This window comes from Ischnura elegans, chromosome 10 (genome assembly GCF_921293095.1).
Source record: "Ischnura elegans chromosome 10, ioIscEleg1.1, whole genome shotgun sequence".
Classification (NCBI taxonomy): Eukaryota; Metazoa; Arthropoda; class Insecta; order Odonata; family Coenagrionidae; genus Ischnura; species Ischnura elegans.
This window is the reverse complement of record NC_060255.1, coordinates 58,398,247-58,412,941: the sequence shown is the minus strand read 5'-3', so window position 1 is coordinate 58,412,941 and position 14,695 is coordinate 58,398,247. Positions and strand designations below refer to the sequence as shown.

Sequence of the window (14,695 nt, the reverse complement as noted above, 5' to 3'; positions counted from 1 at the left end):
GGCGCGAGACCCCCTTTTCCATCCCCCAACAATACGTTTTTTCACTGCTGTGCGGATGGTGTCACCATCTTGAAAAGATGGTTCTCATACAAGCATTAAGCAAATGGACACTCGAATACAATCACGAAAAATCCCTTAAGATGACGCAAACATTCCGCTCTGCCGGATATTTTTGGTGACGGATTACTCACTTAAAACTTAAGATATTGTCTTGAAATTCCAGCGTATAAAGTAAAGGCAGCATACCTGACCACCAATTCGGAAATCCGGGTTCGAATGTGGGCTAAGCCTAATTTGTTCACGGCGAATATAATTAATTGTGTAGATAACTATGCACTCATGCGCGTGCTGTGTACAAATTACTTGTTTGATACCGTGTTTTGGAAAACGTCCGTCACAGAATAGCGAAAAAGTAGCGCTTATTTCTCCGACAGTAGCTTAGTGAGGATGTCCTCTGTATTCAGTTCCTAAGTGAGGACTTCAGACGTCAACAACTTGTTCGGTTAACCCAGTCAGAGGTTCGCATTAAAAATATGGTTTAGTGGTGTTACTGGTAGCATACCTGACCAGCGAGAGATCCAGGTTCGAATGCCGACAAATCCAAACTATTTTTTATGGCGAATATCATCTTTGGTATAGGTAGACGCTAAGTTGACGTTGGATGAAATCAATATTTTGAGTATTTTCTTCCTATACTTTCTACTTCTATATTTCCTGTCTTTATTTGAGAAACGTGAGAACCATTGAAAATAATATAATCTACATGCCACCAAAAAAATAAACAAAATACGCCCGGTTGAAAAGGACTGATACGACCGATGCGAATTCAGATTTCCTCAAAGCGATGCCCGCACACCATTTAGCCATTATGATGATGAGAGGCAAAACAACTTCTCGGTTATTGTCCACACCTTGACGAAATATTCAGCGACTCGGGTTTCAAGGATTAACCGTAGTTTTTAACAAAGAAATGACTGTTAACCGTGTAAACTGGGTCGGCGCATGCTTAGTTTGAGTGTGGGAATAATCACTAAGGAAATGATTTTCTTCCATCGTCATGACAGAAAACTTTCATACGATAAAACCTGAATTGAATTCCATTATTTAGCCATTATTACGCAGGCTTATTAACACGCAGCTCTTTCGCCACACGATCTTTAAGTTATCTGATACAATCTAGAGCGAATTCCGTGCAGAATTTCCATCAAATAAAACATGGTATGCCTTTTGATTTACATCACCCATTTTTGAAAAATATAAACAGTTCGACGCGATCATTTTCAGAACCAATACCATTTCCATCCCATTCTAAAAAGGGGACTACATAGAATGACCCCAGTCTGTCCAGTAAAAGCATTATTTCTGCTGCAATTCCGTGCAAGTTTTAATTGGTCATCAAAAATGTCCGCAGGGTGTATATGAAAGCAAAGGGATCCATCTATTCCCCAATTTTGCAATAGAGCATTTGCACTAACGAGCTACTAACGGAATAGCGTTGAAAAGCCATTAATTTGACAGAATATACATTCGCTATCATAAATTAAGGCTATGGAGCCATGATAAAAGCTTTATTTGGCCGTGAAAATTCGGATCGTTCAGCGGTACGAGTGCGTTTCTATCAAACCCATTTAAATTCCTTACCCGACTGAAATATTAAATAAAATATTCTGTGATAAGACTGTAAAGATTTCGGCGTAGAATATTACTCCTTTAATTAATCAGGCGAGTTATAAGACAGCGCTGCATGCAAACGGCGAAATGCATGATCTTATTTCCAATAGGAAAACAAATAATGAATGTAAAGGCATGGTCGATGATAGCTACAAGACAACAGTGGAAGATCTCAAAATAAGGTGTTACAGAAGAATCATAAATATCAAATACATAGATAAATTGGAGTAATGTGGGATTTTAAAGCGGAGTAGGAGAGAAGGGAAATCTTTTGAAACGATGAAAAGAAGAAATCATGAGACACAATGACCTGAGGAGGAATACCTAACTAAATAAATTATATTACATTCTCAATTCGTGAAATTGCCCATCATACGTCAATTTTTGCGTAAACGAAAACGTAATTCAGCCAAGCCGCTTTAAGCTTCCTATGGAATGGGAGTGCTGAACAATAAAAATAAATAAATAAAATATTCAGCCGCAAGTTGCCGCAGTAAGTTATAATTTAGAGTCAATAAGAAATATGGCGTCTCATAATTTCACCAGAATAAGAAGGTGAGGATTCGCAAAGAACTGGAGAGAAAACCGATACATAATCCCAACAACTAAGGGATAATGCAGCCACAGAAAATTAACGTAAAAATTAATTGCTTACCAGAGCTTGGAAAGACGGAAATGAATGGAATAAAAAAAATTACTTAATCAATGCTGTGAAAAAATCACCAAACAGAATCAAACACCTCTCAAATCTACTAAATTAACTACAGAGATAAATGCCTACTCCAAATTCAAGATATCAGCAACTTTACCAAATAATTCGACCAAATGACCTATTTTTCGGAGCCCCGTTCATTGATGCAAACTCCTTTATACGCTTGACGTAGCTTCCTGGTTCAATCCATCCAAGCTGGAGTGGCTTTGAGGATTTCTTTTTCATGCTGAATAACGCGACTAAAATCCAGCAATTCATTTTTTAGCACTGGGTGGAGTTTCCATCAAGGTCTAGGGAGATTTAAGTCTCCGTTCTCATTCATTCAAAACCCAAAAAATAATTATGAAACAAAGGATTGAAAATACCAACAGAAATTACAACCAGAAGTTCAACCATTTCAGAAGATAACTAAATGCTGATCAGATCAAAAAATGCAAGAAAAAATTAATTTCCTTTTAACATAAAAGTAATTTGGTAATTATAGTAAACTAATGGTAACAATCGCGGAAAATTGCAAGTATTTATTTAAACATAAAAAATAATGTTTTCGAAAATTCCACGAAGGATCATAAAAGGCAATTTTAAGTAGATATAGTTTAGGGAAATCGGGCAACCGAAAACTTGGGTTCTGCTGCCTGGATAGCCGAGTGAGTAGCGTTAAATGAAACAGGACGGAAATATTCAGTACATTAGCCCACCCGAAGAGGGCATTCCCCAAAAATACGAGAATCTTAAATGGTTGGAATATAAGTGCTGAGGTAAGGAAGCAGTTCATTAGGTCTTAAAAGTTTAGGTAATATTAAATAGATAAGATGGATAGATTCATAATCATCATCATGATTAGTCAACAATCCTAAGATTGGTTTGACGCAGCTCTCCAATCCGCTTTCTTATCCACTAGCCGTTTCAATAGCGACGTATTAAATCTCTTTTACACCCTTAATAACCTGATCCACGTAACTCATTCGGGGCCGTTCCTTGCCCTTCTTCCCTTCCACCTGTCCTTCTACGATTGTTTTCATCAGGACATCATGTCTCATAATGTGGCCAACTTAGTTGTCCTGTCTTCTCCTTTTTAAAAGACTTCTCTTTTCTCCTTCTTAGAACTTCCTTATTACTTACAAAGTCAATCCTTTTGATCGTCATCATTTTTCAATAGCATCACATTTCGATTGCTTCCACTCTTGACTTCTCCGGTGCTTTGGAAGTTTAAGGGCAGTATAGGATAGAAGTATTTTGAAAACGTATAAAATACGACGGAAAAACTTAACCAGCCACATAATGAGACACGATGACCTGTGGAAGAAAACCTTTCAAGAAAAGGTGGGAGGGAAGAGCGGAGGACGAAGGTCTCGGATCAAATACTTAGACCATATGAAGAAGGAAATAAAACAGAAAAATTCATGCATAATTGGGAATTCCACTGAAAATGGATGACTATGTGATAAAAAAATATCCTCCACACTGAAAATTATTGCAAAAGCAGTCTTTCTCTAACCTACGTATTATTTGTAAAATTCCACTTTGAAAATTGTATAGTCATCTTGCGCTCCAAACGACCCATCGCCATGTTTGCTGACCGTGACGTCGGAGTCAAATAAACAATACGTTTACTTGGTGCCAGTAGACTATTTCTCCCAGTTTTAGATAAATCTTTGAATCTCTTAGTACCTTTTTCTCAGTACAATTCATTCTCCGAGCTCTAGGTTACTAGTGAACGAGATGGTTGACATAATTTACGTTACATGTCAATTTCGTGACTTCTCAACTCCGCGCCGAAAAATCTTCATTGCCGGAGAAGAAATACGCGATCATGAATTAATCTACCTTCAGAATGTTCCCAGAATGCGCCTTTACGAAGTCATAGTAAGCCATTGTGCAATACGCATGCCGTAAAATCTTTATTTCTTTTAAACCTTTATAAAAAATATTCACAAATTTTTTTACAAACCCTTCAAGTTATGAATTAGTATTGTCGCAGCTGTTTAAAGTCGAACATAGCACCTCCACCATGTCAAAAGTTATTATTTTTATTCTTAATTGAAAAATCTATCCAGCAATGCAAAAGGCAGTGTTCGCTACCAAAGCAACAAAAAATCGCATCTATATAAATCCATAAATATTATTATTACGAACTAATAAACTTATGCTATGACAAAAATAATTCTAGTAGTATAATTTAAAGAATTAATTAGATTTTTCCACACAAAAGTATCCGACACTACAGATTTTCAAGAATTTAATATGATATTTATTAAAATTTTAATTAATTACACACCTGATAAAACAGACTGGTTTTGCTATTTGAATTTTTATTTCTAAACATTATCGGGCAAAATCTGATTGTTTCATTCTGTAATGATTGATAAATTTTTACAAAATAAATTAGGCAAAATAGGTAGAGCTATAATAGGTGGAGCCATAATAAATTATTACATTTTTAAGCCGTGAAATTCAAATCTTTCTAAGTTTTTCAAAATTTTCTTGCGAAATTGCTACTGGTATCTAGTTTTTTAGGGCCATAACAGCGTCAAAATCCATTTCCGGGAATGCAATTTCCTAAATTTTCGGGGAAGGACCCCCGAAGTACAGCCCCCAATCTTCCCAGACCGCCTCTGGCTCCAGCAAAAGATTTCCAGTGACCAAAAGAGTGATCGCTCGATCCATCATTTCCTGAAAAACAGAATCGTTCTCACCGTCCCTTATTCCGTCACTCTTAAAATAAACACGGCAATTTTCCACGGCAATAAAATGTATTCCAACCTATGTATAGATATTAGTACATCATCTCAAAAAAATGCATAAAAATACTACACACCATTTGTACCCCTAAGATGATATAGTGACATCGAAACCTAGATCTGAATTAATTATTTAATCGTAGAAAATTGCAATTTTTATTTCAACATGGAAAAATTGCAGTCTATCACGCTTGGATCGTTGGATTTGATTACGTCACTTTCCGTATTTACAACTATCGTTCAATTCGAAGCCAAGCGTGGCGTTACAATCGCTGTTAGCGGCCGTGCGTTCTGATTGGCTGAATGACGTTACCAGAGATGCCTTCAGCGACGGAAAAACTGAAAAACTGTCGAGCTGGGTGATTGAAAAAGGGACGGGATGTCCTTCCTTGGAGTCTTCACTGATCGCAAATTAAGCCTGAATCACACGATCATTTTATCCGTCATTTCCGAGTGATCACTCGCAAATGATCGTCGCCGGCAATTGTTTTTCGCGATCACTCTAATGATGAGGATTCCCATCACTTTTCTCATCACTCGTCTGGTCGCTTTTTCCGTCGCTGAAACCGTCACTAAAACCCCATATCAGCCAATCAGAACGCATTCCCGTATGGAGCGATTGTAGCGCAACGTTTGACAATCGTGGGAACGACATAGATAAACAACGCTATATTTTATCGTGATGCGGGTCCTACGACAACGAGCTGTCATGTCAGAAGTGATGCGAAAAGCCACGGCGGTAGGGAGCGTGTGATCCAGAAAAATGATCACTGGAGCGATCACTTTTCCGGTCGCGAAAAGCGATCGCTCGAGTGATCACTTTTCGCGACGAAAGAAAATGATCGAGTGATTCAGGCTTTATTGAGTGAAACGATCATTTTTCCGCTATCATTGGAGCGATCGCTGGAACTATCGCTTGGAAGGAACGGAAAAAATGATCGCGTGATTCAGGATTACGTAGGTAATATTATTATCGGAATTTCACAAAGTTGCCTGGTTTCAACGAGGTGGATTCCATGCTCGGCTTATATATAATCCGTGGAGGCTATGCACCTTCTCTTTATCCTCCTCTGATTCTGCAAACACGATAAAAGTTACTAACGATACATCTCATGGTTTCCAGACACATTGGTTGGCGTCTTGGCGAAGCGACTTATCCACGGAAAGCACGAGAAGAAAAAGGGCGTGAGATATTAAAACGACTTTAAAAAACGATTAAAAAAAAAAGATCCCTTAAAAGCATTCCAGTCCACTTGACAATGGCGAACGGGCGAATGGGGGGCAAATAATCGCTGGATCTTTCGATGTCAGCTCTTTTCGGCCGAATATCTCCCATCAGCAGCTATCGTGCGGGGCCGGGTGGTTGCCATGGCACCCGAAGATAAACATGCGGTTTAAAGAGTCAAGCACTGCGAGCTGGCGGGCGAACCTTTTTTTCCTTCTCTCTTTTTTTTCTCTGGTCTCGCGTTTCCTCATTTCTCCCGTAAGATAGCGCCACTTTCGTTAATGACGGCCAAGGTCGGTAAAAGGCAGGTCGTGTCACGCTCCCATAGTGCATTTCGGTTTGATCATCTTGGTTCCCACCTGTCTGTTGTTTACATGGTGTTTGCATAGGGCATATGAATTAATTTCAAAAAATTGTGTGCTGCAGTGCTCCGATTTGCTCCAACTCCATGAAAAACGGAGTAAGAATATTTCGTTTTCCTTCTGATCGTAAAAGAAAGGCTCCTTGGTCGATAGATTGCAGAAGAAACAAATGGAAATCTACAATAACATCGCACATTGTGGGGTAAGGAAGTGACTATATTATAAGTATTTTTTGCCTGTATTTGTACTTTGTAAATATTTATATATTCAACGTAAGTCTTAATAATTCTAGCAATAGTCTATGTCAATGAGGGAACGTCACATAGTAGAAATATAGGCTTCTCAAAAGTTGTTGACAACGCTGTTGTCACCAGCATATTTTGATACGGATTCATCACGTTTTGCCTTGAAATTGTGTTAAGTAATGCAAAAGTGCCAAACTTTTCAATGTTATTTATTACTTCGGGTCATGTTTCATACGGAATAATACGGAAATGGTGCATTTTCATTGTAAATTAGTAGAATAATCGGATCGTATGTAGGCTCGCTTGCGCCAGTGTACATTTCTTCAAATCAGTTTTATACGTGCAATGGATAATGCCTTCTCTGTTAAGAAATTCCTAAATTTTTACGGATATTATTATTTAGGTTTGTTTCACTGCGGAGAAGTTAAGAGTGTCGTCAACAGGATGGTCGCAAACTACATAAACAAACTGCCGTTCCAACAGCGATTTCTGGAAAAAGGTATGTATTCTGAAGATAAGTTATACAAAGTTTGAATAAGTTTACATAGTTTTAATATTACAAAGTGGCGACAGTCGAATCTAGTCTTTTCTAATAATTTCAGTTTTTATGCACTTTTGGAAGTCGTAATAAGATGTCCTGTTAAACTCGTGCATTCGTCATACGTTATGCATAGAAATTCTAGCATCCAAACAACTCGGATATCAACCCGTGTGCTGGAGGAGAGTTGGTGGAAGAACCAGACGTTCCCGACTGTCAACAGGACGAGATGTTGGTGATTAATTAGGAAATCCGGATGCTGAAAGCAAAAGTAAGTGTATTATGATATTATGGAAAAGTATTCACAAATTATGATTGTGAAGTTCAATGCAACCATGTACGAGAAAGTTATATGCTTTACCCGAGTTTTAATTCTGCTAGTGTGTAGTAAATTTATGAGTTATGTAGTAGAATATTGAATTATCACTTGTTACGTTATTTGTTTGGCTTTCAGTTAACTTTTTTGTATCAGTGCTGTTGAAGTGATATTTTCATGATACTGGATATTATGCACACCGAATTGCAGTAACCTATAACTTCATACATGGACTCCTTCGCATATAAATTTATATAAAGCCTATGTACCGTTTATAAAGTTGTCTGGTAGTTTTTGAGAATGTCGCAAAGTATATCTTCATTTAAAGGAAGGGTCTATTGACAGGAATTTAATTAAAGTGTGGGCTATAGGGATATCAATATATGGCAGTTCAATTATTTGACAGTTATTTGAGTGCAGTCATTGTGTGTTGAATTCATGGGAATAAGGACATGTGGTATTATGTGAGGTTAAGTTATTGAGAGTGTAACAGTAGTGTGGGAAAAATAGACCTTAAATCTATGCTATCATTCATTTACTGTGTAAATGGTGCAACAACATCAGCCCATTTTATTGTGGATTAGTGCAAAAGTAGAACATTATATGGCCAAATTCATGCAAAAAGTAATAAATATTCAACATTGTAATAGATACTAATCATTATATGTGTTAATAGATTACCCACTGTAGGATGTGAATTAATACGGTGAAGCCTAATGAAAATGACCACATACAATTTATAATCTGATATTATTGTGATGAGCATTGCTTTTCGCAGGCATTACCTGTCCTTCCTATGCAAATTATTTCCAAGGTTGTTCCTATTATTTCTGCCATTTTTTCAGGTTGAACTATGATGAGCTAGTCAGGTGAAGCAGCAACAAAATAAAAATGTACTCATGAAAGCATTTGAATTGTGGAATGACTGCTGGATAAATTAAGGAAGCAAGTGACAGTCTTATGAGGAATACTGCCTAAGTCTTGGAAGCTGTTTCATAAGTACACAGGTGTAAGTAGATGTTTCTTTCCATTGTCCTCCCTTGCAATCGCAAAATATTGTTATAAATTTATAACATATTACCAAGGTTGTTTTTATCATTATTGTCATCCTTCTAGGTTGAACTAACTATGGTCTATGGTCAGTTGAAGTGTGAACATGTTACTTATGAGAGCTGGTAAAATCATTTGAATTGTAGAATGTAGATAGAGAAATTAAGGAAGCAAGTGAGAGTCTTATGGGGAACATTGTCGGAAAAGGTTATGAAGCTGTCTCATAACCACACATATGTTAGTAGGTGCATTTTTTCATCTTGTGTTCCGTTGCAACATATTCCCAATGGTGTTCATATCATTATTATCATTCTTCTAGGTTGAATTATGATCTATGGTCAGTTGAGGCATTAACACGGTATTCATGAGTGATGGTGAAATCAGTTGAATTATGGAATGATGGGTGGAGAATTTAAGGAAGAAGTTGGTTGCCTCATGAGGATTATTTATTAAAAAAATGGTAAGTCATGTAAGAGAATTAGAACTTGTTTCAATAATGTTAATGTGCACTTTTTTCCCACCCTTTTATAGGCTACAAAATATTTTTGTAGGATTAGTTTGGGAACTGGGTAGTATTTAGTAATGGCATGAACTAGCTTGTGTTATTTGAGAATATGATACCTTATATATTGCTATGAACAGCCTTTCATATAGCTGGCAAATGCTGAATGACATGTTAACTTTATTCTCATGTTTGGTTAATATGTGAGATTTTACAACCTGTGAAAGTTATGTAGCATGTATTGTTTCAAATAGTCTTTGTAATTCTATTTCAGGTGTACAAGGATTTTATTTGGATCTTACATCAGGGAGAATATCAGTTTTTTTTAAGAAGTTGATGACTTTAAGTATGGAATTGCTGGCATTTGGTATACTTTTTATAATGGTTTTTATATGTTGTGTTTTCTAGCAGCCTGGTGCAATGGTTATTGATGAACTAGGTACTTGAAGAACAGTTATTCTTATTCCAGGATGATAATATACATATTATAACTATCCCTCTTAATGATCAATGCACACTCATATGACTTTTGTGAATATAGATACAGTTTTGTGATTAACTTAACCGTGGAGATTGTAGTGAATTATAATATAAGAATGTGATTATGATGAGCCTGGATGATTTATTTCTCTCTCCATCAATGCAACATTATTAGTATAGTTTGACTGCATATTGAGATGCACCATATCTTTCCTTTCGGGGTAATCTCCTGCATTTAGCTCGGTATTAATCATTTCGTTTCATTTAATACCCATTATGTCTGTACCCCACCCTGTATCTATAGTGCATTTCAACCCATAATATATCCATTAAAATTAACACATGAGCGTGGTATTCTACTGGATTTGTAAAACTACTTCCTACAATTTAACAGGCTTTATGCTTCAGTTATTTACATCCATGATTGTCTTGTCATTGTTAATTGTCTGAGTCTAATTGCTCAATTTGGAATGCATTTGCTCCGTGCAGCATTTGCTGACTTAAAATCAGTGATTGAGTTTGGAATCCATCCTATTCTAATTAATGTTCTGATGTATATTCATTTATTGCAGTTATTTGTAAAATCTTTAATGTACCTAAAGGCTCACCTGAGTGCACACTGACATCACTGTGTCAGATTATTTGCCGTGATTCTTGGAATATTTGCATGCGGATTATTCTAGTATTACATTCATTATTGGGATTGGCAATATTTACAATTTCTAACTAATTAACATAGGCCTCAACTTTAGACAATTAATAAGCATTCAATGAGAGTTTATTATTATCATATGGACATGTTATCACTTTCCTAGGTTCCTTTGTCATCTATGGTTTGGTGAGTTGTGAACATGTTAGCCATGAGAGTTGTTAAATGATTTGAAGAATGGAATAACATCTGTGTTAACTATGGGAGCAAGTGAGTCTCATTCGGAACATTGTGGAAACAGTCTATGAAGATGAATGATTGGCAAGCATGAGTAAGTAGGAGCATTTTTCATTTGTCTTGCCTTTTCGAAATGTATCCAAGGATGTCCTTATAATTATTTTCTTTCTTCTAGGTTGATCTGTCTTCAATGGTGGAGCAAATCAGATACCCATCAGGGACATTGCTTTAGGAAAATCTTAGTATTTTTGACCTGTGGGGATGGTGAAGTCCGATTATCTTTGGTAACGTTGGTGAAGTAAGTTTGATAAGCTGTCTCTAATCTGTCTCTTAAGTTAGATAAAATCAGGGCAAAGCTGTTATAATGCAAGAATTTGGAAGGTAGTGAGACAAGGCTGTGCTTGTCACTGATAACTTTAAGCATTTACCTGGATGAAGCCATCCATGACAATAAGGAAGAGGATTAGCGAGTGAATGTAAATGGAGAAAAAATTATCATGCTAAAATTTATTTCTGACATTGCCATCATTTCGGAAACAAAGAAGGTTTGGCAACCATCCTTGTTTACATGAGTCAGGGAATGCACTGAATCGTTGAGGCCTTTACTTTGTAGAATTCCATTTTTTATGGTTGGAAGGAAATTACTTAGCTTTTCTACAAAAACACACACTTTATTGCCGACTAGTTTCGGTTACACTGTACCATTTTCAAGACTTTTTTTTCGACTACAGTACTATATCAAAGTGAGCCTTAGACAATTAAAGCAGGTAAAGTGCAGTGATAGAGGCTACTGTATGTTGGTAGAAATGTACTGCTACAGATATATGAAGTGGATTTCATGGATCGAGTTAGTAATGGGGAAGTCCTAAGAAGAGTAGGAGAGAGGTGTAGCCTCATGGAAACCTTTATACGAGACAGAACAATCTAATAGGCCACATCTTATACATAATGGCCTGATGAAGACAATGGTCGAGAGACAAGTGGGTGGCAAGAATGGAAGAGGATGCCTAAAAAAAAAATGTGGAATAGGTGAAGAAGAATGTGAAACAGAAGAAATATTTAGGGGTGATAAGATTAGTTAATATGATAATTGAGCAGGTAGCTGCATCAAGAAATCTTAGAATTTTTTACCAGTGGGGATGATGAAGTCCGATAATCTTTGGAAACCATGATGAAATAAGCTGGATAAGCTGTATCATGACAACACATGTGTGATTACATGATTCTTTCATAGCCCTTCATTGATATGTGTTTCCAAGGTTATTCTATTTTTTTTTCTTCCAGGCGGACGTAGCTGTGTTATATGGTCAATAAGAGGGGGAAATGTTACTGATAGGACCTTTCAAAATGATGTGAATTGCGGATTGATATCTGGAGAATTTAAGGAAGCAAGTGAGAGTGTCACGGGAAACACTTTTGAAAAAAGTTTGAGATGTCTCAGGAGAACACATGTGTGAGTAAATGATTCTTTCATAGCCCTTTCATTGATATGTATTTCCACCCTAGTTTTCCCACCCTTTTTTGAGCTAAATATTTTTATTCTTTCTAGGTTGAGTTTGGGAACTGGAAAATACATTCTAATGGCATGAACTGGTATATGCTATTGGAGTATATGAGGCCTTATGCATTGCTGTGAACTTGTCATTTTGCAGGCATATGGTAATGGTGAATGGCATTTCAACTTTATTTTACATATTTGGATAATGTGTGAGACTACTGCTATCTGCAATCCTTGGAAATTATGTAATATGTACTGTTTCCGATAGTCTTTTTAATTGTGTTTCAGGTTTGCAAGGATTTTATTAGGATCTTACATCAGGAGGAATATCAGTATATATAGAAGTTGATGATTTTAAGTATGGAATTGATGTTTAGTACAATCCATTTATTTGAAGATATTATTCTATTAACAACAAACACAATTACATAGTTCTGATTTTTTCGGGATAATGGTATAAGTGTTGTTGGGTATTCTATACACTGACCTATAATGATAACTTGGATGAACATAACTTTTTCCTTTTGAATGTTGATTTCCCATGAACATACTTGTGCATCTCAAAATGAATGGTTTGTTCAATTAATTACATTGTTAACTCTTCGGTTTACTTTGTCTCATGGTATTTATATGTTATGTTTTCTAGCAGCCTGGTGCAGTGGATAATCATGAACTATTTGAAAAACTGTTCTTCTTAATCCGGGACAGGATACTATGCATTAAGTGGCAGGCTGGATTTGTAATCCTGAGGGTGATACCTGTTGTGTGGACCTTACTGCTACATTTGCCAGCATTAGCAAAATCATCATTCCTTAAAGTCTAGACATTATGGCAGTGCACCTTTAAATGGATGTTTTAAAAGCCTTAAATTATGTGCATCTGTTTTGAAATTAGTTTGATCAAATTGTACTACTATTTCAACAAAATTATGTTTTATTTATTCTGGAGAAATATTCTATTGCCCATGACTTTCCGTTTTAATGATCAAACATTACTTTATATGACTGTAATTGTAAACAGTAATGTGATTTACTGAACTGTGGAGATTGTAGTGAATTTTATTATAATATAAGGATGTGATTACGATGTGCCAGCTTTTTTTATTTCTATCCAGCAATTCATCTCAATAAGTATTTTAATTGTTAATGGTCTGGGTGTAATTTGGAATGCATTTGCTCTGTGCTGAATTAAATGCAGTTGCAGTCGGATTCTTTGTCATGATTCTTAGAAAATTGGCAAGCAGATGGTTCTAGTATTACATACATGATTTGGAGTAGCAATGTTAACAAATTCACAACCCTCTTAGATTAGTCATCCTATCGCTTGGTTTAGGCATTTTTCGAGAGTCGAACCAAGGTCCTCAGACTAAAATACCACCCGTATTATCAGGTATGCTGTAATTTCCTATAACCTTGGGAGATTTCTTGAATCTAACCTCATAAATGAAGGAATGAAACATGGTTCCTTGTACCTATTCACCCGGATCGCTGAAGACAATTTTTGTTGTGTGGGTTGGGGATTTTTTCAGAGTTGAACCGAGATCTTCAGGGTAAAAAACCGCCCTTATTATCTAGTATAATGTAATTAACTATGACCGTGGAAAATTCCATGCACCGGACTTCCTGATTAAGGAAGTGAGACACGGTTCCTTGTACCTATACACACGGAGCGCTGTAGAACGAATGTTTTTTTCGCTTGGCTTGTAAATTTTTCCAGAGTCGAACCGAGGTCGTCAGACTAAAAACCGCACGTATTGTCAAGTATACTATAATTTTCTATGACCTTGGGAGATTTCATGAATCTAATTTCATAAATAAAGGAATAAAACATGGTTCCTTGTACCTATGCACCCGGAGCGCTGAAGAAAGAAAATTTTTGTCGCGTGGGTTGACAATTTTTCTAGAGTCGAACCGAGGTCTTCAGTGTCAAAAGCTGCCCGTGTTCGCAAGTATATTATAATTATCTATGACCATGGAAATTTTCATGTACCAGACTTCCTAAATAAGGAAGTAAGACATGGTGCCTTACAACCCATGCATCCAGAGCACTGCAGTGCGAAATTTATTTTTCCCGTGAGTTGACAATTTTTCTAGAGTCGAACCGAGGTCTTCAGTGTCAAAAGCTGCCCGTGTTCGCAAGTATATTATAATTATCTATGACCAAGGAAATTTTCATGTACCAGACTTCCTAAATAAGGAAGTAAGACATGGTGCCTTACAACCCATGCATCCAGAGCACTGCAGTGCGAAATTTATTTTTCCCGTGAGTTGACAATTTTTCTAGAGTCGAACCGAGGTCTTCAGTGTCAAAAGCTGCCCGTGTTCGCAAGTATATTATAATTATCTATGACCATGGAAAATTTCATGTACCAGACTTCCTAAATAAGGAAGTAAGACATGGTGCCTTAAAACCCATGCATCCAGAGCGCTGCAGTGCGAAATTTATTTTTCCCGTGAGTTGACAATTTTT

The 14,695-nt window shown here is 36.6% G+C and overlaps 1 protein-coding gene and 1 long non-coding RNA gene across 6 annotated transcripts in view; one reads left to right on the top strand and one right to left on the bottom strand.

The window, feature by feature from the left end:
• The window catches only part of LOC124167131 (furin-like protease 1), a 457,244-nt gene that overhangs the window by 81,837 nt on the left and 360,712 nt on the right, over positions 1 to 14,695 (bottom strand). The gene's annotated exons all lie outside the window — the stretch shown is intronic.
• On the top strand, positions 9,282 to 12,419 carry LOC124167132. Of its 5 annotated transcripts, none has more exons than XR_006866621.1 (5): positions 9,282 to 9,320; positions 10,658 to 10,822; positions 10,904 to 11,939; positions 12,013 to 12,181; positions 12,278 to 12,419. It is a non-coding gene; the product is annotated as an uncharacterized LOC124167132 (long non-coding RNA). The 5 variants fall into 5 exon arrangements; XR_006866620.1 differs by lacking the exon at positions 9,282 to 9,320 and adding an exon at positions 9,679 to 9,708; XR_006866619.1 differs by lacking the exon at positions 9,282 to 9,320 and adding an exon at positions 9,692 to 9,729.